Source organism: Dermacentor albipictus, chromosome 1 (assembly GCF_038994185.2).
Source record: "Dermacentor albipictus isolate Rhodes 1998 colony chromosome 1, USDA_Dalb.pri_finalv2, whole genome shotgun sequence".
Classification (NCBI taxonomy): Eukaryota; Metazoa; Arthropoda; class Arachnida; order Ixodida; family Ixodidae; genus Dermacentor; species Dermacentor albipictus.
Window position 1 is genome coordinate 204,511,889 of NC_091821.1, and position 27,742 is coordinate 204,539,630.

Here is a 27,742-nt window from a genome sequence, read left to right on the forward strand (position 1 = left end):
TAATGTACGCGCCCGCGCGGGCCTCATCTTCAAAGCCATCTGGGATGTTTCCGGAGTGCGCGTAGTGCCGGTAGCTTCGTATGCGCTGTGCTTTCGACGTTTCGTACGCGTTGAAGCGACAGATGCACGGAGGTCAAGGCACGGAGATGCACGGCTGCTGCCGCGATTCCTAAGCATTATGAAACATTGTTCCAGCGCACATTTGGACACGGACGTCCGTGTCCAAATGTGCGCTGGAACAATGTTTCATAATGCTAATCATAACCAACTAGACCAGCTGTCCATACTTAGCGATTCCTAACTCCAGCGTTTTCACAGAAAGTTTCCGCTATCATCGAGCGATGTGTGTTCATGTTTACCTGTGCGCGCGCGACCCCGTGCTGGTTAATTTAGTGAAAACACGTTGAGGGCTAGTTGGGTTTGAATCCATGATAGAATGTGTAAGCGCTACTGAACAAGGCCTAGGAAGAAACAGACGCACAAAGACAGCGCTGTATCCGTGTGTCTATTTCTTTCTACATCCTCGTTGAGTCACGCTCACAAATTGTATCATTGCTAATTTAGTTAGTAAGGGAATGTTTACAAGTTTATACGGCCGATAAAACTACTATCCTTACTTCGTACAGCTACCCACTAATTTGCTATCGCAATCAGTGCTTCGCCTTTCTGGCAGAACTGTGAGGTTTTTTTTTTCCAAAAACCTTGTGCTTCGGGCCTCTTTGGGTGGCACGAGTGACAAGGGTAGTTCAAGGGCGCGTTACGGGTCCCCAAGCCTACAGGGGTACGTGAGCTTGGACCCTTTCTGCACTATCGCCAGGATCGGTACACATGATGATTTGTTTTTGTCAACATCTCGGGACACATTTTTTTCCCGGATTCTAGCCATAAACAGCTTCGCTGTAAAAAAAGAAAAGAAAAACTGCACAAGGCAGCTTGTAATACGCTACAAAGTGTCGCGTTATTCAAGTTCGGGATCCAACTAGGTTAACACGGGCGCTACGCGCTTGCTTAGCGTTTTCTGGAAACCTTGATAATTCCAGTGCACAGTTCTATAAAGAAGTGTGATGATGAAAAGCAGTTTGATATAGAGGAACGTGGTAATTTGTCTGCAGGGATTTAACACAATAGACGAGAGCAACAGCGCAGAAAAGAAATTAAAAGTAGCGAACTGTTGGGACACTTTTCAATAGTTCCACCACCCGCAAACACGCGCAAAATCGGTATATGTGGTCGAAAAACAGCTTTGGGCACAACCGAAAACAAGATCTTCGCTCAAGATGAGCAGCAGAAGAAAAAAGTTGCAGTTCGCCCGAAAGGTGAAGCATCGATTGCGATAGCGAATTCGTAGACAGCTACACGAAGGACAGTAGTTTCACCTGCCGTATAACGCACGCGTGCACAAGCAAACGTGAACACATGTCTCTCGATGGCCGCGTAAACCCGCTGTCCGAACACTGGAGGGATGAATTTAGCGCGGCAGCAACAGTGAGCTAATTGACCTTCGTGCTGTCTCCCACTTCAACGCGAACTAAGCGGCGAAAACACAGTGCACACGAAGCTATCAACACTCCGCGCACTCTGTCGCCATTGCAGCTCGCTTTAAATTAAGCCACCATCGTCGGCTCACTCTCGCACGCTTTCACTCGCACATACAGCATATGGCACGCAGCGTCGATGTTATCGCCCTTGGACTTTATACGAAACATCACGGCGACGCCAACAGCCACGACAGAAATGCGCCAGGAGTGTCCATATATTTGCCATCGCAATAAGAGTAAGCATCCTCTCATTTTACGACAGCGAAGAGGAGGAGCCGATCAGCCAGTTAGCTGCCTGTTTAACGACCACAAAAGCGCATCGTACAGGTATGCCCGAGGAAAATGAAAAAAGTGTGCTAGTTTACAGGGTGTTTCAGTTAAATTGTGCCAAGCCTTTATAAGTAGAACAAAATTTAAAAAATTAACTCTAGGTGTGCGCTACGCAATTGCAGCCAACTCAGTATTGAACACTCAGAGTAGTTTTATTATGAGCACGAGTCATAAGTCACGAGTCACGAGTCACTGGCAAAGATCGGAAAGGGATAAGCTCAATGCATTAATCAGGAAGGCAATCAAGAGAGCTCTCGGCCTCCCCGTATACACTCCCACGGAACGCTTACTTCAACTTGGCATGCATAACACGCTAGAGGAAATAGCGGAAGCACAGGAGAGGGCCCAGTTCATCAGGCTATCTACCACACAAGCTGGAAGGCACATCTTACAGGAGCTGGGCGTTCCTTCCAGAGTAATCAAAACAAAGTTCTGCAGCATCCCTCGAGAGCAGCGGGACCGCATCACTGTCGCGCCTATCCCACGAAACGTCCATCCAGAACACAACGTGGGAAGACGTCGGGCGCGCGCGAAGGCTCTCCTGGAAAAGGCTCGTGAACGGGCTTCGCAGAACAGTTTCGTAGACGCAGCGCGCTACGCCGACGGACAGGCCTTCGCTGTAGTTAGCGTAAATCATGAAAGCCAAATAACGAACGCAATCTCGATTCGGACGACGTCCTCTGAAATCGCAGAGCAGGCTGCAATAGCGATGGCCTTATTGGACAACAAGAGGACATCAATCTACAGTGACTCCATATCAGCTGTTAGGGCATTTGCCAAAGGAACCATATCCGAGCTAGCCCTAGGGATATTAGGAAGCAAAGAAATCAAGCCACACACATTGATCTGGTTTCCAGCTCACATGGGACAGATCGAGGGTGCCCCGCCCAACCTCAACGAGTCGGCACACGGAGCTGCGCGAGGGATCATCAACCGCGTAGCTACCGGGCAGCGTGACGCCGGGGGTACTGACAATCGGGACTCTCCTTCCTCGTACACCGAAATTACCAAGCACTTTTACTTGGCTCGGAGGATCTACCCCCTCCCACATTGCAAACTCAATAGACCTCAGGCTTTGACACTAAGGCTTCTACAGACGGGGGCATACCCAAACCCCCTACTTCTTCACAAGATGTACCCCGAAATTCAGACGACAAATGCATGTGCACTATGCAATGACTTGGCGAACTTACCTCACATGCTCTGGCGATGCCCCGCGTTACGCAGTGATGAAAGTAACACTTCTTCACGCTGGGATGCTGTCCTACACAGCCCCAACCTCGAAGAACAGTTATGGGCTGTCTAACGGGCCCGCGACGCAACGGAGAGGCTCGGCCTCTCTGTCCCGACGTGGGAGCGGCCCGCTGCGCGCTAGGGCGCGCCCTAAAGGACCCTAATAAAGTTTTTCATCCATCCATCCATCCACGAGTCATTATAAAATGAGCCCGACTTTTGAAGTGTTTGTTTAAATGCAAAACCGTAATACAGAAGTTGTAGAGTGCATTGAGATAGATCAAATTATTTCTATGATGATAACTGTTTTGGTTTATTTGAGGGGTCGGGGAAGGGCTCCTAGGAAAGCGCGCGAAATCATAAAAAGTACCACGTTACTAGGCGCATGTGCGCCGCCACTTTAATGGCCTCAAACGTACTTGCAATGAATGATTAACGCTACACGCAGACATAGTAAAGGTAATTTGAGTTACACAAGAGGACAGTTAGAAATACTGCGTTGGTTGTATTCGCGTAGAGCTCACGTGGTTTATTTAAAGACTTGGCCCAATTGGGCTGAAATACCCTGTATAATTGAAACTGTGCCCCGTTGTTACCGCTAACTGCCTAAATACAGAGATAACTCCTGAACCCCCTCCCCTCCAAAAAGAAAAAAGAACTTGCATGGCTCCCATCGCACACGAACTACAAAGATGCCTAACTGTTCCAGAGAGAAACGAACGGAAGACCGGAAAACAGTAGCAACGTTCGCAGACTGCATTTGCAAAGGAAGTTGCCGCAGGCGATTACAGCGTGCAAACGCAAGAGCTGTTCCGCACAACGAGAGGTTGTGCGAGCCTAGTGGCCTCAAGATTGTTCGCGGCGTTCTCCACTACTCACAAGATTTTAACGCGATAGACTTAAGGGCCCCGTCGGCCCCGTGTCGCAGAAAATCCGGCGTCCCGGGTCGACCGTCCTTGAGCGAAAATAAGCATTCCGAACCACGCATGCCCAATACCCAGTATACGTCGAGTCGTACCACTCATTCCGCCTGCGTGCTCTGGTGAGTGACGAAGGGTGCGGGTGCGAGTATGAAAGGTTGCCGGTGAGTGGATGCGAGTACAAACAGTGGCGAATGGTGGTTAAGGTGAGAACGAACGAATCAGTGACCGTGACGGCGATTTTCAGTGAACGTGAGCGACTTTCGGCGAGTACGTAGGCGAGTGGGTGCCGCTAGATGTGAATGGAAGCGATCGCGAGTCGATGGGCTCGTGTAGGCGTGAATAAGGAACACGCGAGTAAGTGCCGACGGACGAGTGTGCGGGCACATGAGTGAGCTCATTAGCCTGAATTGGTGGGCGAGTATCGGCTCATACTGCTGACCTATGCATACATAAGCCATACGGAGGACGCGGCTTCCTCTGTAGCTTAGTGGTACGGAGCCTCGCAAGCGTAATGCGGAAGGTGTGGGTTCGGCTGCCACCGGTATTTAGCCACCGGCGGTAAATTGTTTGTTCGTCCACTGTCCTCACCCTTTTAACACTTGCATACATAACAATTTTAAAGAACAGTTTTCTTTTTCATATACGATCTCGTTATCTTCATTGTCTGTTGGCTTTATGTGGTGGTAACTGAAAAAAAAAACTCGGTTCCCCTTATCCTTTTCGCTAGTCACCTGCGCAGAATTATATTCTCTAAGATCACTTGAGGGAAATAAGTCATTCAGCCACCATGGAAATCATGCAGATAACACAGGGATTTTTCCACGATATGAAACGGCTTCGTTGAAAGCGCACATCGCGGCTTGCTTTCTTTACCTTTGTGGTTTGAGTTGCGCGCTAATCTTCACTGCTGCGTTTACGTTTACGACAAATTCGCTTCATCGCGCAAGTTTTCCAGCGTATAGACAAGCCTCGACACTTCCGAGTGCGCGCGTCGCTGCATATGTGCGTGGTATACTTGGATACTCTATGGGCAGTCGTTCTTGCTATGTTCTGAAAGCAGTCCAACGATAGAAACTGGGCGTCAAATATGCGTCATCATTGCCGCCCAACCAAATTTGCGAAGACAAGTCATCTTTGAGAAGCTTAATAAGAAAACCGAGAGATTTCTCGAACAAGCCAGGACAAATTTGATGCAAATCTACGCCGCTTGAAGAGCCGTGCTGGCATTGCAGATACCAGATTTCCATTTAGTATGCTCCTCCAGCATGATACATTACGGTCACCTGCGCACAATTATTATTATTATTATTATTATTATTATTATTATTATTATTATTATTATTATTATTATTATTATTATTATTATTAGCCCTTTTTGTGAAACGGATGACTTACGTTGCATTCTAAAAGGCGTTTAATGTACTTAGAGGATATGCTAGCTTAGAGTAGCAAGCACGAATAGGTGTCTTTGCTGCACGACATACACTTATATTATTCTTAAGCAAAAGAACTCTGCCGAATAAGAACAAGATATGCTCAGATCCGGGGTCAGAATGACCGTGCACCGACTGAAGACATGTTACTACTGACTGAGTCGGCGCCGATCAAGCTCTGACGCAGGCGACGATACACTCGTCCTTTACGTGCAGTGAAGAGTATCGGTGTCTGCCTATTGCACATGCAGGGATGTTTTTTCAGAGGTTCGCCCTAAAAAGACACGCGAAGGTCGCGGTCATGAGAGATGCACAGGAAGCGGTCGGCGTTTTCCTGCCAGTTCACGCTTTCTTTACCCATTGTTTATTTGGATGTACACTACATATTTGCGCCGGACTTTTCGCAATATCGTCGTGTCAGTTGGCGACAGGAAACTGGCCGTACTCAACTTCGCGTTCTATACTCGCAAAATGTTTCCATCCATAAAGGAACACGAGAACAGCAGGTCAAAAAAAGAAAAAAAAATATAACAGTTAGCGGCAGAAAACTTACTGCACACAACAGTTAAAAAACCAACACAAGAACGCGCAGACATTGAATAGTTACAGGGATAAAAAAAAGTGCGCTTGGCGTCTGAGCTTAATCTTGAATTCTGAGCGCTGGGCTGGTCGAAATGACCGTGTCGTTATGAACGGATGCGTTGCGATGTGCCACTAGATTCTCCGCCAGACCTATGCGCGTGAAGTTCATCAAATGACATGTGTAACATTAAGCGCGCTATCCTATTTCATCCCGTGCATAAAAGCGAACAAGTGTGAGGCTGTTAGATCAGACGGTGATGCGACTCCAGCCAAATGATGGAGCTTTTTTCGCCAGGTTTCCGATAGTGAGATAGTAGACCAGCTAAGGGTATTCTGATTAATTTTAGTGCCAATTTATAGCTGATCACGTAGCGTGCAATACAAATGTACGCGGTAGCCTTTGGTTATAACAAAATACCGAGCGGTGAAAAAGAAATCTATTTCAGTCGTCGCGTTGCACTCCCAAAGAATATGAAACCTGAATGACGCCTGCGAGTGCTCATGGCGTGTATCCACATAGTACCTAAGAAGCGCGTATACATAGTAGAGTGTGGCAGTACGAAAGTTTAAAAAGAAAGAAAACACAAGAAGCCGCAGACAGAACAGGTTTCGTCTGTCGCCACCCGTTGATGACAGCAGCGCTGTATACAACGACAAAGAATAAAAAAAGATGCGCCCGAAATCGAGGCGTGACGATTACGCGGCAATTTTGAGAATTTTTTTTTTTTTTTTTTTTTGCACGAGGTGTCAGAACACAGGCGCCGAATGCACGGCATCGGTAGTCCTCCGCGTGATACAGGAAGGGTGCTTTATTATTTTACTTTTTAAGAACCGTTCGCTCCGGTTACGCGGAAGAGTACGTGTGCGCGCAGTCGCAACGTGACGAGAGCTATCAGAGCCACAGATTGTGCAGCCGAGCTCGAACACGAGTCGCCGCGGTATTACCGAGCCACACCGACTCGCGCGCGCGCCGCGGGTGCAGAACGGGGGCGATCTGAGCGACGGGTGCAGCGGCAACAGGTCGGCGCCGCTGCGAGAGGTGGGGGCAGCCCTCCCCCGGAGACCTTATGCGGAGACGGCAGCAGCACGTGCTACGCGCTAGTGCCGTCTGGGCCGCGCGGCGCAGACGAGAGGCCTCTCTCCAAAGCCCCTAGTTCTCTCTCGAGGCGCGCGCCGCCAGTCTTTCGCCAGTCGCGCGGAACGAGCGAGAATCGATGATGATGATGTGTGGCGTTTTGTGGCGCAGGGGCCAGGCTTGGCCAAAGGGAGCCATAAGAGCGAGAATCGAAGTGGCGCGAGACGGGCCCGTCAGGTCGCGAACGCGTTTCGGTAGGTAAAAAAAGAAAAAAAAAAAGAAAAGAAAATAGCACGTGTTAGCAGTGCACATACTGCGCGCAGACGCAGAATGACTTTTTTTTGCGTAGACACAATGTGGTGCTCGTCGAAATAGCGAAGTCGGTTTCGATAGTTGCCGCGCCAATCAGTGCGCGACTATGCAGCGCCGACGCCCCAGGCTGTACAGATAGAGTTCGATGAGGTGCACCCAGCACTCCGAGGTTTCTTAGGGGGGCACGAAGTATCCACTTTTGCCTTTCCAATTACGTTAGAGCACCACGAGTGCCATACGGTGCTGTAAGCCTCCCCCTTTGCTCTGCAGGAGTTCTGATCAGATGTTCAGTAGCCTGGACATCTGTACAGAGTCTATCAGTATAAGCTGTACGGAGTCATATCAGTTACTTATCTATGTACGTATATATATGTAAATACATGACAACTGCGGTAACTCAATGGGTCATGTAAAAAAAGGAAGCGGAAAAAACATTTTGACCGAGTTATCTTGCTCGAAGCACTCTCCACATGTTAAACATATTGTGCTCCTTCTCAAACCAGATCTTTTCACGGAGGAACGATGCCACTGATAGCGAAGGTTTGATGACAAAGCACTGTCACTCGTCACATATAAATAAAAATGAAAGAAAACAAAACGAAGAAAGAACAGAAGGAAACGAGATGCTTCAGCATCGCCAAGCGCAGATCTTCAAAACGTTGAGCATAAGCATTTCGTAGAGTCTCCAACAACAACAGTAATTAACTTTACGTCCAGATTACATTCAATACTGATCAGTTGCCTAGATTCTCTGGTTCGGCTTCCGCAGGCAAATGTATCGCAAAATTCTCCGGACCTCTTGTGTCTGACAAGCACATGACGTCCACTGCATGGTTTATTTAAGGGGAGCAAAAGTGAGAAAAAGCCTTCGCAATAGTTTGACAAATTTAGCTGTAGGGCACTGCAGAGATATCGCACGGTTTAGTTTACTCTAAGTTAAATGCCTGACTGCGATGGAGCCCGCCACAAAAGACTGCGCATTTTTTTTTCTACATGGAGAAGATCGGACCATAATTCCATGGTGAGCGTACAAATCGCATCATGCACACCGCCCTCGTTCTAGTATCGCGGCGTGCATGCCTGTAAATAGTTTCGCACCTATGACGGCAGCGGCGCGCGCGCGCGAGCGGTAGAAAACTTGCATCGGTCTCGTCGTTAAAGACTTCGCTAACAGTCAACGTGTTGAACGCGCACGGTCAATATACGCAAAGTACTATACCCACAGGAGATTGCTCGCACACTTCTAATTAAAGAGCCGCGGAATTCGCACATTGGGGAAAGACTCACCCCGCCGAGTCCCTGGCCAAACCGAAACGACGCGTCCGTCCCGTGGCTGTGGCTCGAAGCACGCTTGCTCAAAAGCGCGAAGTTCGCTATTGCGAGGTCGGCGCGGCCACCCGAGAGCGAAGAAATGCGCGCGCGCGACGAAGCCCGCCGAGCGCGCGGCCTCGGCCTACGTGGCGGCAGCCCGCTGTGCCCGGCCAGCTGATGAACGGCGACAGCGACGGGGCGACGGTCGGCGCGAAGACAATGGCACGCCCGCCGCAGAGACGCACTCGAGGTCAACAAACAGACCCCAATTTACAACCTCGACGAGGCACCTCGGGGCTCACAGCGCGCGGGCCTCTTATCTGGCCGGCGTGTTCGAGAAGAAAGCGTCCGATGCTTTCAAAGACCTTCGATCTGATGATGAGGCACGCCGCAAATGAGGGACTCCGGATTAATTTTAGACCACCAGGCGTTCGTTGGTGCGCATCCTATGCACGGTACACGAGCATTTTTTTTTTATTTAGCATTCCGCCCACACCGGAATGCGGCCGCCGCGGTCGGGATCTGACCCACGATTCGGTGTTAAGCAGAGCGCAACGTCATAGCCACTGAGCTACCCGCGGGTGGTAAGAGATGCTGGCCGGAGTAACTATAGCTGTTGCCACCGCACACGAACGCTACGGCCGCAGACGCCAGCAGCAAAAACCGCTTACGAATGAGAGCCGGGATACTAAAACGATTATATATATATTTTTTTTCTGCCTTTTCACGCTTCGTCAGTGGTTCGAGTGGCGCTTCGCCTACGTTATCACCAGAGTCAGCTGGTCGCGAACGCTGGACGATTGGAATCGAGCGAAAGGAGTACCCTCTTTATACCGGTCTGCCAGTTCGTCACTGATAGCGACGCCAGCGTAACTCCACGTCAGCACTTAGGCGCCCGCGAGAAAAAAAAAAGTGATTGCATCTAAATTACTTTTGTACGCCGCCACATGTGTGTCCAACAATGATTACAAGCGTCACCAAATCACCGATTCAGCGCTATATATATTTTTTTTCATAGCTGCCCTTACTCTGAATGGTATAGCGCTTCAAGTCCGCCTGCGGTGAATGCTGATTTGCTTTTTAAGTGAACACCCAAGGTATTGCATGCAAACGTAAATAAAAAATTGCACTACAATGGACAGAAAGAGTATGAATGCACAATTGTGATACCGCAATAAAGTAAGTATGCAAGCCACACACATACACAAAAAAGAAGAAACAACAGGAAGACCCACTCAGGAACGCTATAATGAAGTTGGAAATGCCTTGTTTTTGTTACTTTGTGCGGCAACGCGCAATTCAAGTGCGTTCGATCTACAATCAGCCGGATTTCCCAACCTCTCGCGACCAGCGCCTCCTATAGTTTCAACAGGAGAGGGCCGATGCACGAATGAATTTACAGTTGCTTAGGTCAACGGGTATGCATGAGACGAACATCTTTTTTTATTATTATTAAAAGTTTTTCGCCTGACTTTTGAAAACGTAAAAATAAAATCCAAAAGCTCAATTTCGCAAGCACAAGGGTCTGTCCTTCTATTAATAGCCATCGTATTTGGCATTCACTTTGACATTCTACAGTCAGTAAGTCCCATTGTGTGCGAAAGATGCGATTTACATATATCCACTTAAGCAGGAAGACCTACAGCACAAAAGCACTCTTTGAACTGGCACTCTTTGGCGCACAGCTTCTCAAACTGCAGCCTCGTGGGCGCGCGTACGTCTTCTCAGCGATTACGAAGGGGCCCTCAGAGACCGCTGTCAAGAGGGATATATATATATAAAGTAAGTAATCCTAAACATTGCATACTGAAGTAAAGTCTAGTCTTTGTGATGTCACTAAACACGACACCCAGTTTTCTCTCCGAGCTTTAACGTTAAAAAGAAGGAACTCAGTGCACTTCCACTCTGAAGAAGGACGACCAGCGATGCTGTGTATGTGGGCCCCTTAAGGGCGAACTGCACCCCCGCCGCATGTCGGTCCGGCACTGCATTGTCTTCGTGATCGGCCCACGTATGGGGAGTGCTTAACGCCTGCTTCACCTCCGCCGCGGGTCGGCCCGGCATTGCACTGTCTTCGTGATCGGCCCGCGTATGGAGAGTGCTTAATGCGTGTTTCACCTCCGCCGCGAGTCGGCCCGGCATTGCACTATCTCTGGGATCGGCCCACGTATGGGCAGGTTTTTTGCTTACCACCCCAACAATGACACGAAAATTTCCGTGGACGGTAGAGGTCTACAGCTTCACTGTAAAAAAGAGAAAGAAAAAGAAAGCCAATAAAAGAAGGAGCAAACGCCGTATACAAGATGAGGTGGTCGCGGACTGACCACTTGATCAGCGATGCCTGCACGCTGGCTGCACTGCACTCCACTCCACTAAACGACCAGAGAGATTGCGCGATCCGATAACGGGCTGTCAGCTGCAAGAGGAGAGATAAGTGAGCGTTAGCAGGCGTTAGTGACCGGTCCAGAAAGCGCGACCCATATCACTTCTGCCTCGCGGTGACGATATTGCTTCACCGAGAAAGGAGAGGGGGAAAACAATACGATAAACTACGCGAGGTACCGCAGCGACGAGGCTAATGCCCACGTTCGCCAACGCGCCTCTGTTCGATAAGAGACTACAGAAATGCCGTTCAACGCCGGGGAAACCCGCCGTGGTTGCCTAGTGGTTATGGTGTTGGGCTGCTAAGCACAATGACCCTGGAACGAATCCCGGCCACGGCGGCCGCTTTTCTGTGTACTAATATTAGGGTGCATGTTAAAGAACCCCAGGTGGTCTAAATTACTCCGGAGTACACTACTACGGTGTGCCTCACAATAATAATAATATATTATTATAAATAATAATCATCATCATGCCTATTTTATGTCCACTGAAGGAGCAAGGCCTCTCTCTGCGATCTCCAATTAAATCTCTCCTGCGCCAACCCATTCCAACTAGCACCCGCGAATTTCCTAATTTTATCGCCCCACCTAGTCTTCTGTCGTCCTCGACTGTGCTTCCCTTCTCTTCGAACCCATTCTGTAACCTTCATGGTCCACCAGTTATCTAACCTACGCATTACATGACCTGCCCCAGTTCTTTCCCTTAATATCAATTAGAATATCGGCTATCCCCGTTTGCTCTTTGATCCAAACCGCTCTCTTTCTGTATCTTAACGTTATGCCTAGCATTCTTCATTCCATCGCTCTTTGCACGGTCCTTAACTTGTTCTCAAGCTTCTTTGCCAGTCTCCAAGTTTCTGCCCCATATGTCAGCACCGGTAAAATGCACTTGTTGAACACCCTCCTTTCCAATGATAATGGTAAACTTCCAGTCAGGAGCTGACAATGTCTGCCGTATGCGCTCCAACCCATTTTTATTCTTCTGTGAATTTACTTCTCATGATCAGGGTTCCCCGAGAGTAATTGACCTAGGTGAACGTATTCCTTTAGAGACTCTAGAGGCTGACTGGCTATCCTCAACTCTTGTTCCCTCATTCGGCTATTCATGATTATCTTTGTCTTCTGCATATTGATTTTCAAATCCACTCTTAGACTCTTTCTGTCTCGTCTTCAGTGTTGCTGAACAGGACAATGTCATCTGCAAACTGAAGGTTGCCGAGATATTCACCATTGATCCTTACTCCTAAGCCTTCTCAGCTTAATAGCTTGAATACTTCTTCCAAGCAGGCAGTGAAAAACATTGGAGATATTGTGTCTTGACCCCTTTATTTATAGGTATCTCCCTATTTTTCTTGTGTAGAATTAAGGTAGCTGTGTAACCTCTAGATATTTTCCAAGTAAGCAGCATGTACTCCTTGATTACGTAATGTCTCTATGACTGCTGGTATCTCTACTGAATCAAATGCCTTTTCGTAATCTATGAAAGCCATATAGAGAGGCTGATTGTACTCTGCAAATTTCTCGATAACCTGATTAATGACACGGATGTGATCCATTGTAGAGTATCCCTTCCTGAAGCCAGCCTGTTCCCTTGGTTGACTAAAATCCAGTGTTGGCCTAATTCTACTGGAAATTATCTTCGTGAATATTTTATATAATACCGGGAGTAAGCTACTGGACTTATAATTTTTCGATTCTTTAACGTCTCCCTTTTTGTGGATTAGTATAATGTTTGCATTCTTCCAGTTCTCTGGGACCCTTGAAGTCGACAGACACTTTGTATAGAGAGCGGCCTGTTTTCCAAGCATTATGTCTCCTCCATCTTTGATTAAATCGACTGTTATTCCATCTTCTCCTGCCGCTTTTCCCCGTTTCATGTCTTGCAAGGCCCTTCTAACTTCATGGCTAGTTATAGAAGGAGCCTCTAACCTGTTCATTTCTAGTTCGTATGGAGGTATTGTGGCTGCTTTGGGTATACTGTGCAGATCAGTATAGAATTCTTCCATTGCTTTTACTATACCTTCGAGATTGCTGATATTACCCTGCTTATCTTTCAGTGCATGCACCTTGGCTTGTCCTATGCCAAGTTTTCTTCTCACTGATTTATTGCTGCGTCCATTTATACTGCTTCCTCAGTCTTTCTCAGGTTATCGAATATCCTTTATTTTCTCCTTGTCCATCAGTTTTGACAGTTCCCCGAATTCTATCTGATCTCTTGAGTTGGACACTCATTCTTTGTCGTTTCTTTATTAGGTCTTTTGTTGCTTGGGAGAGCTTGCCTACTGGTTTCCTTGGTCCATATTTCTTCCCACTTCAAGTGCTGCTTCTGAAGCCAGCTTAGTTAAGGTTTCATTCCTTACCTCTATGTCATCATCTCTCTGTTCTAAGGCTGCATATTCGTTTGCAAGTGCCAGCCTGAATTCGTCAGCAAAAAAATAAATAAATAAAATAACTTAGAAGCATCGGTACAATACCCTAAATTATTATAGCAGCTGCATAGAAATAAAAGATTCAAGACGTTTCAATAGCTACAGCGAGACAATCGCATTAATTCTACCAAAGTTATCTGCGCTTCTTAATTCACTAATATTCTTTTTTGTACCTTTAGGCATTCTTATCTGCCGACGATGAAAAGCTGCGCTCTCGGTATTTTATCGCGAATCAAGGCTGCCGCGCTGCCTGCGCACTGTAGCTTTTAGGATAATTTCGCGTACGATTAGCGTGCATTGCTATGCGGTCAATATCATGCCTCGAGTTCGCAAATTAAATAAAAAATTGCGCAGATCCCACGCACTGTGGATATCGGCGAAAGCGAGGCGTTCATCAGCCAGCAAGGCAAAATGGCGCATTGCGACGAAGGATCGACTGCAGATTTCTGTGACGAATGCGTCACTCAGTCACCATGAGAGAAGGACATTGTAGAGCAAGGGGATATTTTTTTTTCAGCATTAAAACGCGTTGATTCTCAAAACACGACGTGCCCGAGCTTGTATAGAAACGCGCTACAGCACGCCGGGAGAGAGCGCCGCGATTTTCGGCAACGAACGCGTCCCGTAAACGACTATTTTTATCGACATGAATGCACGCCTTGCTTCTTTCAAGCAAATTGTTACTATGCAACACGGCTAAATCGTCAAGCTTCCCAGAGCGCGGGCTTGCACGAGGGAAATTCTTAAGGCTGTTTTATTAGGCTTTCTTTTTTTTTTTGTGCATTCGTCCGTGGCCTAATGGCTTCTGTGCTAAGGGAACCGGGTACCGAAACAACCATCGGAAATGCCATTTTATGTATTGGCTGTTTCTACGAAGACTAAGTAATTTGGTAAAATGGTGATGAGAGGTGTATAGCGCAGGAAAGTACGACATATACCTAAATGCACTTCGGAATTTCGTACTGATTTGTGTCTCATTGACACATACCCACGGGCCAAGAATCGAGTCCGAATATAGCAAACTCAAGAAAATTAAAGAGGCCGCTGAATAGCGCACTTTAGAGAGGCCTATTAGCCGACATTATATGTACAGCTTTCATGCCACGATATAACGTTTTATAGCGCTAAACAGACGTTCACTCAGTGGCACTGTATTGCGGGTCAATTCCTGGCTATACAAGCCAGTGTGATGTGTCCAGTTTGACGAGAATGCATTGAGGGACGCGAAGCCCGGCATAGTACAGGGAAATAAACGTTCGCTTTAAAATACTGTACAAACTGGATGAATTAAACGACAGGTGGCACGAATGATGGATGTACTTCCCGAATCGTGCACGTTCTATGTTTCCATGTGTTGACGTGCTTCCGTAATTCTCGTTTGCGTGTTTGCAATGTGCCACTGTTGAGAGGGCTTCCAATTACACCTGCCCAGAAACACTTGTATTTTGTAAACAGCGAAACTGGTGTCATCGTGTTTTTGCCCCTTTTGTTTGTAGTATTTTGTTTGTAAAGCTGCTTGTTCTCATTTATCAAGTCAGATAAGAGCAGCCGGCGCCGCCTACGGGTGCCAACGTATCATGAAACGCGGATAAATAAAAATTATCTTCACGAAGTGACCCCCAACGCGCTTCACAGGATTTACTTGAATGTCCCTATAGTGGATAAATTTTACTCTGCCGTTCGCCGCTTCCTATGGTCAAGACAAGAACACGAGAAAGAAACGGAACACAAGAACACAAGACAAGAAACGTAACACGAGAAAATAGTTCCCATTTTTAAATTACGCTTCTTTCCCCCACAGCCTTCCACTTCTTTCACCCACAGCCTTCTTATCTCCGTCAGGCCAGTCAACAGACTTCTCTGTCTCTTCTTTCTGTGCTCTCCCCTTTCTGCATTTGCGTCGTTGCTCCAATTCTCTCCTTTACTCGCTAGCCACGGACTATTTCAGTTGGCCGACGTTACGGTGCCTCTCGGAACCCTTCAACCTTTTTTTTTTCTCCTATCGTTATTTCGTTGCGATAATGAGTCAATCAACCAGTACAATAAGTCACATCGGAATGTCTCCTCCTGGGTGGCACTTCTACAGACGACAAATAAGATGATGGAACAGCTCGCTCGCGATAGGGCGCTGTTATGATCGGCCTGGAATTAGACCTCTCAAGTGTGGGGAACATTGCAGCTCGCTTTCATTGCCCTCATCCCCGAGAAAGCGTCCCCCCTATGGCCCCTGCCACGCCCTGAGTGGACACGAAGGGGAGGACACAAAGAAAGGAGGGGACACGAAAGAAGAGACAAGACTGCACTATACACGCAGGCAATGACACCTCTCCACCTCCCTGGGCGCAACCACAAGCAGAATTCGACTACCACAAGACCACGAGAAGTGAATGGCCCTTTCGGTGGGGACCTCTCCACCGATTGTATCGGCTGTACAAGAGTGGTTATGTAACACCGTCCTGGCGCCGATGTTAGCAGAACCGCTCGAGACTCGGATAGAGTCCCAACCATGTACCAATGAAATGAATATTCTTTTTTTCTTTTTTTTTTCATCATCACGATGCCCGCCTTGGCCACCGTCTGCTGATTCTTGTTGTGAAGACCCACCGGCCCCACCCAGTCGAGATCGTATCAGCGCTCTGGTATTCCGGTTTTACGTTGCTAACATGTAGGATATACGCATGTGCAACCACCAAAGGCCCGTGGCTTGTCCTGCGCGTAACTCGCGCAGAGAACGCGGTCGTTGTGCAAGGGATGCGCGCACAGCCAAGTCGTTTACCGCACGCGTTGCCCACGATTCCCAGTGGTGTAACTGCAGAGGCATTCTGACGGCGGCGCGACATACAGCAGCAGGGCCGCAGCGCTCGGGACTGCCTGGCGCCGGCGGCCATTCGCCCTTCCCGCTGTGTTTTTTTCTTTCCAACTCGGAATGCAAGCGTGTACGATTTCAGAAAATGGCTCCTGCATGATAACCAGGCGCTATGGGTGGCTGGACTGACGACCGGCCAGCAGCCGCGGGCGAGCCTGTGGTGTAAATGTCTCAGCTAGACGCTCTAAGGCGCAAATTAAGGCCTAGAAGAAAAAAAAAAACAGCGTTACAAGCATGCTTCAGGCCGCGTTTACCGGCGTCACAAGTTTAAAAATGTAAGGAGCGTCTGAAAGAAAAATTATGCATCCCGCGGCTCAGATGAACAGTCCTACAATAACATAGTTCAGTAACGTCTGCTGCCGGGCTAATCAGGCACGTCCCGTACGAGCACAGGCTTGCGCACCTAAGCAACCTAATTTCCTGCCTGCATGATCAAGCGGCGAGGATTTTCTTTATTTTTTTTTCGCGCGCGGACTGAGCTATCGATAATGACATAGGGACCGAACTGGGCGTTGTCGCGTGATTGCCCATGCGGGATCTAATGAGACTTGGCGTTCTCACGGGCAAGCACGTGGCATCGCCACAGATGCACATGAAAGCTTCGCGGCTCATATTGCTTGTCATCCTGCGCGTTCCTGGATACCTAAATCCGAGCTTCACCCGCTACCGACGTACAATCGCCGAGGCGTTCTGCTATCGAGCACGATGTCGTGTGTTCAGCTGCGCGATTTCGGTGCGCATTGAAGCATCCCAGATGATCAAAGTTAGACCGGAGTCTTCCAGCGGGGTGTCTCTAATAGCCGGCAGGCATCAAGGAAAGTTAACCAATTCATTTTTCGTTTCACTTCCGTGCACAAAGTACCAGAAGCGTCCAGCGTTGGCAATGCGCTTATGTACGAACTACTGTCTGGATTTCAAGCTCACCCATGCCTCGCACTTCGCTTCAACCTCGGTGCATATGTAGCCTGCCAGCTTTCAAAGAAATACCGCGAAGTTCTTGTTAAGCTGCGTTGGCTTCATTAGAAGAAGGTTCTATAGCATATCAAAATCGCTCCTTGCTAGCCAAGCAGTTGTAATGCCGCGAGATCCTGAAAACCGTGCCAGCAAACAGAGACGTGCTTGATAATGTTGGCAACCTGATAATCGCTGAAGAAAAAAAGAAATCATCTCAGGCAGTGTCGCATATCTGTTCCGGGCCTGCAAATAAATGATTCGCACTGAATGCCACAATGTGTAAGATCTACACGGCTTTTTTTTTTCTTTCGTAAGAACTACTTGCGATAAAAGCTGAAAGTGACAGCGTTCACACGTCTCTATTTTATTTTTATTTTTTTCGATGACAAGCTTACCCAACCCACAGCTGCGAAACAACAGACTTACGTTAACATACCTTACTCTAGCATCTCTTCCAGTAGGATAAGTACAAACAAGATTATGTGTGACGCACGCAAACGGAGCCATTGTTCGTTATCTCGGTCTGCGAACAATAGGTCAGCGTGAGCGTACGAAGCGCAAACCTTTTTTTATTTGCCTTCGAACCATGACTTCTTATCTTCAGTTACCGTAGGCATCATTTATAGTGAGGATCTTGGAAAATCACGCAGTGCTATTCGACAACTCGCACAACTTTGTAGCTTGCAGTGCGCAGCCAGAGCACCTTTCCGTAACATACTTGGGCTGGACGCCCAGCGAAACAATTTGCTCCATAATTTGGAAGCCCCCAGTGCGTTAGCGGTTCTCTCAACCGCTTGAGTTGATTTACATTACATGCACAAGCACGTGCGGCGCATTTCTCACGAAGAGCGTCTTGCAATAACCGTATCTCAGTAGAAGTGATAGCCTTGCTTAACGCGCCGCAAGTAACACCGCTGATAAAACAGATCTTCCAAGAAGTGTTACGATGGCATTGCGAAAATGTAATGGTGTGGCGATCTGTTAATAACACTCAACGCTAACGAATTCAAATCCTCGTCACTTTTATTTATTTATTTATTTATTTATTTATTTATTTATTTATTTATTTATTTATTTATTTATTTATTTATTTATTTATTTATTTATTTATTCAAGTACCTCACGGACTCCAACTTTAGTATTATGTGAGGGGGTTTACAAATTTGGGTGCGAACAAAAGCAGTTCGAACATTGTTATTTGAACATCGCTATACAATAGCAAATACACAAACAAATTGGAAAATGGAACGAAAAAGAAACACTTCCAAAACAAAACGCTGTACACTTTTCTTTGAAGATAACGGGACCAGAGATGTGAACAATGTTGTACGGAAGACCGTTCCAATAGTTGATTGCACATGGCAAGACTGATGACTTGAATGCGGCGTTTTTTTCTCCCGAAAGACGTTTGAAACCGAGGTGATTATGCAATCGGTACGATGTGCGATTCGGCTGTGTAAGAGGTAGGGTAAATGGACAGGTTTACGGAAGAGGCAAATAAATGCGATTGTTCTGCGAGAATCTAAGGACGGTAGGGACAACGATGTCTTAATGTTGGTTATGCTGCAATTCCGTCTAGTAGTCTCGTGCAATAAAACGAGCGGCACGATTTTGTACGTGTTCAAGGGAATGAATGAGGTGGTTCTTGATGAGGTGGCCAAATGGAAGATGCACGTTCAAGTTGAGGGCGAACAAATGTTTGATAAGCGAGTTGCCGAGTCGAAGTGGGTAGCACGCCTCTGAGGTTGCGCTTTAAATAACCTAATGTGCGGTTAGCTTTAGCAGCGATGTTTTCTATGCGGGTTGCCAATGAGAGAGTAGGTAAAGAAATGAACGCCAAAAGGTACTTATATGATGACGCAAGGATGACTCGACTGTTATTAAGGGAACAAGTATATAGAGAATTGGATCAATCGTTTGCGGCTAAATGTCATTAACCGACATTCATCAGTGTTAAGGGACCTTTGCAATGATGAGCACTAGGTAGTAATGCGGTAGAAATCTCCCTGGATACCTATATGGTCAATAATAGAGCGTATTTTGTGATAAAGAATACAATCGTCGGCGAACAATATGATTCCCGAGGTGATATTTAATGGTAAGTCATCAATATGGATTAGAAGCAATAATGGGACGATTAGGGTACGCCAGATGATGCATCATTAAGGGAAGATAAATAATTAATAATATTTGGGGTTTTACGTGCCAAAACCACTTTCTGATTATGAGGCACGCCGTAGTGGAGGACTCCGGAAATTTTGACCACCTGGGGTTCTTTAACGTGCACCTAAATCTAAGCACACGGGTGTTTTCGCATTTCGCCCCCATCGAAATGCGGCCGCCGTGGCCGGGATTCGATCCCGCGACCTCGTGCTCAGCAGCCCAACACCATAGCCACTGAGCAACCACGGCGGGTAAGATAAATAATTATCAACTGAAGTGAACTGTTTAGGAAAGGATAAGATTACTCAAGAAATTGTTAAGGAATCGAGGCGCAAAGAAGATAGCTTTGCTACTAGACGACTATGTGGAACGCGAGCGAAGGCTTTAGCAAATTCGAGGAATAAACACTCTATTTGAAGATTTTCATGCATTCGCAGTAGTAGTTCCACAGCAAACTCAAATAGTTGTGTCTCATATGATAGCCGTTGCAAAAAGAAACCACTGCTTTCTAAATGTAGTGCCATGTTAGATGCAATGATATGTTCGAGAAGTTTGCAAGATATGCATGTCAGTGATATTGGGCGACAGTTAGCAACGTTAGTTTGGTCGCCAGATTTGAAAATTGGAATGACTTTTCCAATTTTCCACTCGCATGGTACATCTCACCTGTAGAAAGAGATTGTCGAAAAATATGACTGAGTATGAGGCTGGACTGCATCATGGCATGTTTCAGAATTTTTGAGTTAATGCCATCGACACCACATGAACTAGTTATTTTTAAATTAATATTCAATGATGCAATGCCTTTAACAGTAACGTCTATAGGGGGGGGGGGGGGGGGGCTCATGTAGGCAAAGTCATAATCAGGGGCCGATGGAACATTGCAATAGTCTTCCTTCGTGAACATATTGGTAAAAAAAAACTTGTTAAAAGTCGGAGGGCGTTCACTTCGGGCGATAGGGTCACCAGCCTCACCAACCAGAGAAAAACATGCAGACGTTTGAGCAGGCAAAATTGTTTTCCAAAATTTTTGGCGATTGTGTTTAAGGAGCATCTGAGGATCTTGTGACATGAACTTGTCTTGCTTTTCGGTGGGCCGCACAATATTTTTTGTCAGCGTTTCTGTGTTTTTTTTTTCATGATGCTGGTGTTCCGAGCCGTTTAGCTGTTTTCAAAAGTCACTTTTCTTGTTTATTAAAGTACAAAGGTTCCTGTGGCACCACGGTTTAGAAGAGCTAGCACGAAACGATATGCGAGGCATACAAGTGTTCATCAATTGAGTTAATTTCTCTTTAAACTGACGCCAATTTTAATTAACAGATCGCTGGGAACAGGATATGCAGCAAAGAATCGCCTAAGTTCCGCAACCCAAGGTTAACTGCATCGTAGTTTGCCCTGTTATAATCAAAGATGTGTTTGGACGTTACGCTGCGTTGGCGAGAGGGCATTTTTACGGCGAAATGAAATAGTTTGTGACCACTGAAACCGTCTGTGAGGATGATCGCTTTTACATTGTCGGGAGCCGATGTGAGAACCAGATCTAATATGTTAAGACCACGCGTACGTTCGTGAAGTAGTTGAGTTAAGGAAAAGTGTAAGCTTAGTTCAACAAAAAATCGAGTCACAAGCCGCTGCAGTTAAGGTACTCCAGTTAATATTTGGGTAATTGAAATCACCGCATAAAAAGATTTCGGCTTCTGGGAAGTTTATCCCATCTCTGAGGTTGGCAGGCAGATCGGTCACGAAAGCGTCTGAACTATTGGTTGGTCGGTAATAGATTCCGAGCAGGGATTTAAATGATGAAGACGTGATGCAAAGCCATACAATTTCTAGGGGTGATGAAATGTTAACACCAAAAGAGGAACTATAATTTTTTATGGCTGTTATTACCCCACCAACCCTTTTGTTAGGTCTGTCATTTCGACAAACAACAAAATCGCAGGAATCAGGTAAGATTCCGTCGCCTGTTATATTCGGGGGTAGCCACGTTTCAGTAAACGTTACTATGTCCGAGTTACTGTCTTGTAGATATGAGCACAGTTCGGTACGCTTTGGAAAAATGCTACGTACGTTAGTGAATGATCTGGAAAGCCGAGGATGCGTAGTATACCACGACAGTAAGGCTGGGGACGATTGTCCGACTCGCGTGAAACCGCTCTACGCTTCCGCTATCGAGTACATTCTGTGACTGTCACAAACAGGGTCAGACGTGTGTGTACAGTGTCGTTCATGCGCGGTTTATCAACGCGAAGCTTGAAGGACCCGCCCTTAGTCTTTGCAAAGCCTAGTAGCTTTTTTTTTTCTGGCCAGATATGTTTGAAACGAAAAATCTTCGCGGCCAGCATACTGCGTGTCTTTAAACGTATACCCTTTTCGAGGATCAGCTGTTCTTTAAAGTTCGCAAATTTTACGGTTACCGGCCTATATTCCTACGATTTATATTGACCAAACCGATGGGCTCTTTCAATTTGTCTTGTTTCAAGCGTAGACGCAAGGTGCTCAGCACGAAATTCGAACATTTTTTTTTTGCCGAAGTGGACCATGGGCGCTATAACGTGAAGCTCTTTCAAACTTTTCTATTTCAATTGTGCAATCACCCCTCTGCGATTGGTCAAACACTTTTTTGGACAAGCACCACGTCGCCTTTCTGTCACGAAAAGTCACTAAAAATGCAATAGCTCCTCATCTGATATGACGTTACACACTGATTATGCATGACTGGACCGAACAAAAGAAAAATAGTTACGATTCGACGCCTTTTTCCCATTAGACCTCGGGTATTAGTCAAAAGTTTTAGGGCTGCACCCACTTCACCTACCTGTCACGCGACGTCGCAAAACCACGAAAACTCACCGCGTCAAAGTGCATGTACGCGTTAAAGATGCATTAATATGTCGAACAAAACTTAATTTTTTTCTGAATAGCCGCAGGCTGCCCCGTCCCGAAAGGAATAAAAGATGGCTGCCGCCGATCGCTTAGGCACTGGCTACTCGCACCTGCCGGAGAGCATGGATTTATTTGCGTACAATAACACGTTTTGCGTGGCCGTGTAACGTTTTCGAGCACTTTCGGCACGTTTACAACTTCGCTCTGCCAACTCTTCTTTGCTGAGGATCCGTTTTAGCGGCATTCTTAACCTTCGGTTGCATGCCACCGCAATTTTCTACCAGCCACCGCAAGCTAAGTAAGGGAAAGCGGACCAATCGCAGACGCTGCGGCCCCACCCTCTTCATCCAGTTATTGATTTTCAGTGAACTGGCTCGGCCCCATCGAATCCCTCTTCACTTGAGCCTGCTCCTCGCCGCTTGTCGGCCAACTAGATAAGACAAGCCGCTCAGTGTAGGCAATGTTATTCGTTTTTAAAGCAAACAAAAGTGACCTCCAATAAATGAGGAGAGCGTTTGATTGGTCTGTTGAGACAACCCTGTGGGCGACTGCCCGGTGCTTGCGTCGGAGGTTACGCAAATTTGACGTCATGGGATTGGAATAAAAACATATTGCAATAGTTTTACGTTATAGGGCCCCATGTCTCGGATTAGTCGTCTCGAATACCAAAGAGCAGATTTGAGCGGCGGAGTCTGTTTTCAGCGTCATCACAACGAGTTAAGTTTCTTTAATTGGTCTTCTGTATTTGAAGGCCCCAATTCAGACTGTTGTGTAGACGGGTTAGCAATCATTGATTTCGTTGGTTACGTGTCGACCTCAATTCCGCTAAATCTCGAAAATAATTGTTTCAGCTCTACGTCCACCGAAACCTGCCACTGCTTTAGGACGCGTAGGTCATTCCTGATACAGTTTTGGCGAGATTCAATCCTCTGGACTGTCGCAAGAACAGCCGCAAGTATGCTTTTCTGACTGGTATCGAAGGGACTGGGATTCAATTACACGTCTCCAGAAAGCGTTCGGAGCGTTTAACTTCCCAAAGCACCATCGGGGCTATGAGAGAGGCCGTTGTGTAGGTCCCCGGATTAACTTTGACCACACGTGGCTCCTTAACGCGCACCTAAATCAAAGTACGCGGCCGTTTTTTTTCTCCACAGCAAGCGCGGTAAAGTGCAGAGACAAAGCTTAGAGAGGGCCCTAGCTCGACTAGTGTCATCGTGGTTTCACTTAAAGGGTTCCCTCTTTATCATGTCTCGCCCCTTCACTTTCGCTATAGCTAATGTGAAGAAATCTCTTCACAGCGCGAATCGGTAGCAGCTCTCATTGAAGGTCAGAACCAAACGTATGCAACGTAGAGAGAGTTGCTGAATTATTTCACAGTTCATTTTTTTATCAGGTCGCAAAAAAACAAAGAAAAAGCCAAAAAAACGAGAAAGAAAGAAGAAAGGAAAACAAATCCCCAAAGACAGAAGAAAGGAAAACAAATCCTGGGGGAAGGTGAAGGTGGGGGCAGGAGTCAATCAAGTAGGAAGTACCAAAGGCACGTATTTACTTTTATAGTTAAACTAGTGATGAGTATTTTTTATCCCGCCTTTAATAAGTTATCCAATGTCGTGCGTTTCAGTACAGTTTTCTTTACTCGGCAAGAAACAGACAAGTTGAGCCAGGTGGGCATCCGTAATGCCGCTACCCCACAGAAAGCAAATGATTGCGGTGCTCCTGTTGTGCGCAGCGACGTCTATCGGGCGAAGGAAACTCGGAAAAGCTTCCTTCGTGATTAGGAATACTTTATGATAACAGCGATTCACTTGGCACCACATTAAGTGGGAGCATCCGCTTCAATCATTCGAAGGGGACAGTTTCAACATGTCGCATACAGCGGAAAGTGACTGTCGGGCTTCGCAACCATGCCACGTCTACCTATGATGGCCGAAGACCACAAAACGTTCATTAAATTCACACACAAGAAGAGCTGTACAGCACACAAATAGCACGTATGCACAGAGCAAGTATACTTCTTGCTCCCTGCACGTATGAAACAGCATGCCTATAGTAGCAAGCCTTCAGCGAATTGAAAAAAAAAAAAAACTCGGTACTAGACAGGATACGAGCATCCAGGAACGACGACCAAAATCATTAATGATTGCTCAAACTGCTCCTTAAAAAGTGAATACTACAAATCAACCTGAACCTTCTCAAACATGAATCACAATGATTATGAAAAACGAGACAGCGCTCAATCCTATCTGAACTGCTCGAAATGTCTGCTTGGTCAGTTTCTTGACGGTTGGAGGGGATGTAAAAAAATATAAAAAAGATAGACGCATGAGGGTAATCCGCGACGTGCCTTACTCAAAGTTTTACAAAACTGGGCGTCAATGAATAGTTAAATATAACTTCCATGCGCAAGACATTTCTTATTTATATTGAAGCGAAAATATGTGCTAACGACAGCGGTGGAAAACTGAGGACATTCTGGGATATACATCGAAAAGTGGGTACATCACTAGAACGCTTATAAAATAAATTGTCCAGCGCTTTTTCTTTTCTGTTTTGGTAGGACAAGACAGACTTCCTGAACGCCGTCATACGAGTGGTAACTGCTCAGTCAACAACAACCGAGCCCAGTTTTAACGACCTCACTTACTCATCATGAACGATGAGTTACTACGAACAATGGAAGCGCATGTAATTGTATAGTACGCGGGCAAATGGTTACCTCAACCACTCTAGCACAGCCATGGGCTGAACACATGACTTTACTAGAGGCTACAGCAAGCGCAAATAGTAACCTGAGAAAAGTTCCTTGGCAGTCTGCGCTAGAGAGAGAGAGAGAGAGAGAGAGAATGTTAACTATTCAGGAGTCCGGTTAGACACCCTGCGCTGGGGAAAGGAAGAAGAGGAATAGAAAGAATCGAGAAAAAGAGAGATGGGGGTAGAGAGTATGCTCAACATAATCTAGAAACCATAGTTGCCATAGTTATCGGCTCTGCGACGAAGGAACCAATCTCGCTCTCTCTTTCGTTCTTTTCTGACCGGCGATAGCAAACTTATCACTCACGGTTAAGTAGCAGTATCGATTTGGAGACGCATGGCGCGAAACAGAAGCAAAATAAAAAGACAGAGCCGGAACATTTTTATAGAGGAACGCACGCAGAATTGAAATATGCAAGAAGATAATAAAGATTAAATAAAAGCAGAAGGTACATGTGCTGCCTATACCACGCCATATATGAGCCGACGGTAGTGCTGGTGATGTCGAGAACGGTATGGTAAAGCACTAATCGCAAGCTATAAAACACCCGTGTCACTCATCGAAAAAAATACTCGCATTACGGATAGAAGCAGGTGCAGTGCCTACTTTTCAGAGGACGGTCGGCCACCCCTACAGAAACGCGGCTTCCGAGGCGAGAAACGTGGCTTCCGAGCTCGGAATAAGGAGAGGGTCTCGCCCAGGAAGGTGTATCGGGGGGATCGGGGGCTAAGCGTCTGTCTTTTCGGAAAAGCCCGCGCGTCGAACGCTGCGGCAGCCCTGTGCGCGGGAGTGTTCTCGCGGGGGGAAGCCTCCACACATCTCGCGGGGCATATCGCCCGCGATGCACACACCTTCTGCTCTGCGTCAGACTTAGAACGGCGCGGCCCAGAAGGGGACGCACACGACGACGCCGTCGACGTCGCGGCGGAAAACCAAAGGCTTTCCGCTGGCGTCACAGTTACGCCAGACACCAAAGACTGACAAGGCCACGTCTTTTCACGGGCTGTGTGCGCGCGGAAGTCGAGCTTGTTAGGAGCGGCCCATTTATCGGTCTACCGGGTGCGCGCAGATATTGTGCGCTAGCATCTCGAAGCCGCAGCTGCCGACAAGATTACTTTTACTGCAGCGTATAGATTAGGTAGGACCCGAATGAATTCAAACCCTCGGCTGGTCGACTGTCTTCTACAGATCGCGCTGATAAAGTTGTAGGGACTCGAAAGCAAAGGTCAGGGAAGCGGAACTGCAGCGACCTCACATAAAACAGAAACACAGCCCGGCCGTGCATGTGGTGCATTGGGTCTGTTAAAAAAACTCATTATGTGTTGGGCTCTCTTCTGGCGTCAGAAATATATCAGATTAGGCAGCTCGCGTCGAAACGTTACTCTGAGCAACCTGTCTTCGATTCGCTAAACGTGCTAAACTAAACGCGCTACAATGAGCGGCCTCAGTCGAGTGAGCTGCTATCGCGTTATTCGTGAATGACGGCATGCTGTTGACAGAATAATCAGTGCAAGTGCCCCCCCTCTTTACGCTGCACATTTCGCATGACATAAATGAAGCGCTAAATTTACTATTGTTTATCTTACCCGCCGCGGTGGTTACGGCGTGGCGCTGCTGAGCACGAGGTAGCAGCTGCGATACCGGCCGCGGTGGCCGCACTTCGATGGGGCGGAGTTCAACAACGCTCGTGTACGATGCTGTGTGCACCTTAAAGAACCACAGGTGGTCGAAATTGACCCCACGTGCCCCAATACGGCGTCCTTCATAACCTTATAGCGCAATCACATCGTAGAATTCTCGTTTCTGACGCACTTGCAATACATAGCACTGTAGTGCGCTTGGCAATTTATAAAGCCCGAAAATGAGTTCATGAACGCTACGATTCTGGCCGTGAGTGCGTAAAGTACTTTCCGTTCCCGGGCTCTCTGATGTGCAAGGCGTCTTGCACATCACGTGGACTTTATAATGATTTAAGCCTCACTCGCATTTATGGCGACACAAACGCATTTAACTTCTCGGTTCTACCACGAGCGATTCGGTTATGGAATTCGCTTCCTAACAGCACTGTCGCTCAAATGAGCAATGACAGATTCAGACAACTACTGAACCTACAGTCTTCATCATAAATACATTCATCTGTACATATGTCATGTCATATAATACGTGTCACATATGGGTCATGACTTTCTTTTTGTTGTTCTTATTGTTGTTTCCATTTTGTTTGCTTTATGTGCTCGCGCTATGTACGTTATTTTGCGCGTGGGTTACATCGCTTTTTATGTTACCGTGAATTGTTCTTTTCATTCCTTTCCCGACAACTCTTTGTATCGATTTAGCATTTTTATTTGTTACACTGTTTTGCAAGCACGTGATCATTATAAACATTTTTAGCTCTCACATTTTTTAGCGCTCATATAGCTGTTTTCTCTTGACATTTGTTCAATCACGCCCCCCTTACTCAATGCTCCCCTTGGGGCCTGTGAGGTACGTTGAAATAAAGAAATATATTCGCATTTACAAATTACGCCGCAAAATTTCCACGTCTTTCTCAGTTTTCTTAGAGCTGTATAA

General features: G+C 46.8%; 1 protein-coding gene across 5 annotated transcripts in view; it reads right to left on the minus strand.

Annotated features, from left to right (window-relative positions):
- Nucleotides 1-27,742, minus strand: part of LOC135896932 (uncharacterized) — a 159,491-nt gene that overhangs the window by 112,310 nt on the left and 19,439 nt on the right. Inside the window, exon 2 of one of the 5 annotated variants that reach the window (XM_070530772.1) lies at nucleotides 11,062-11,153. The exons of 3 other annotated variants lie outside the window; for them this stretch is intronic. The gene's annotated coding sequence lies outside the window, so the exon portion shown is untranslated. Of the gene's footprint in view, nucleotides 1-8,713; nucleotides 9,375-11,061; nucleotides 11,154-27,742 lie in introns of those variants that run through there. One more of the 5 variants, XM_070530771.1, reaches the window with a different exon arrangement.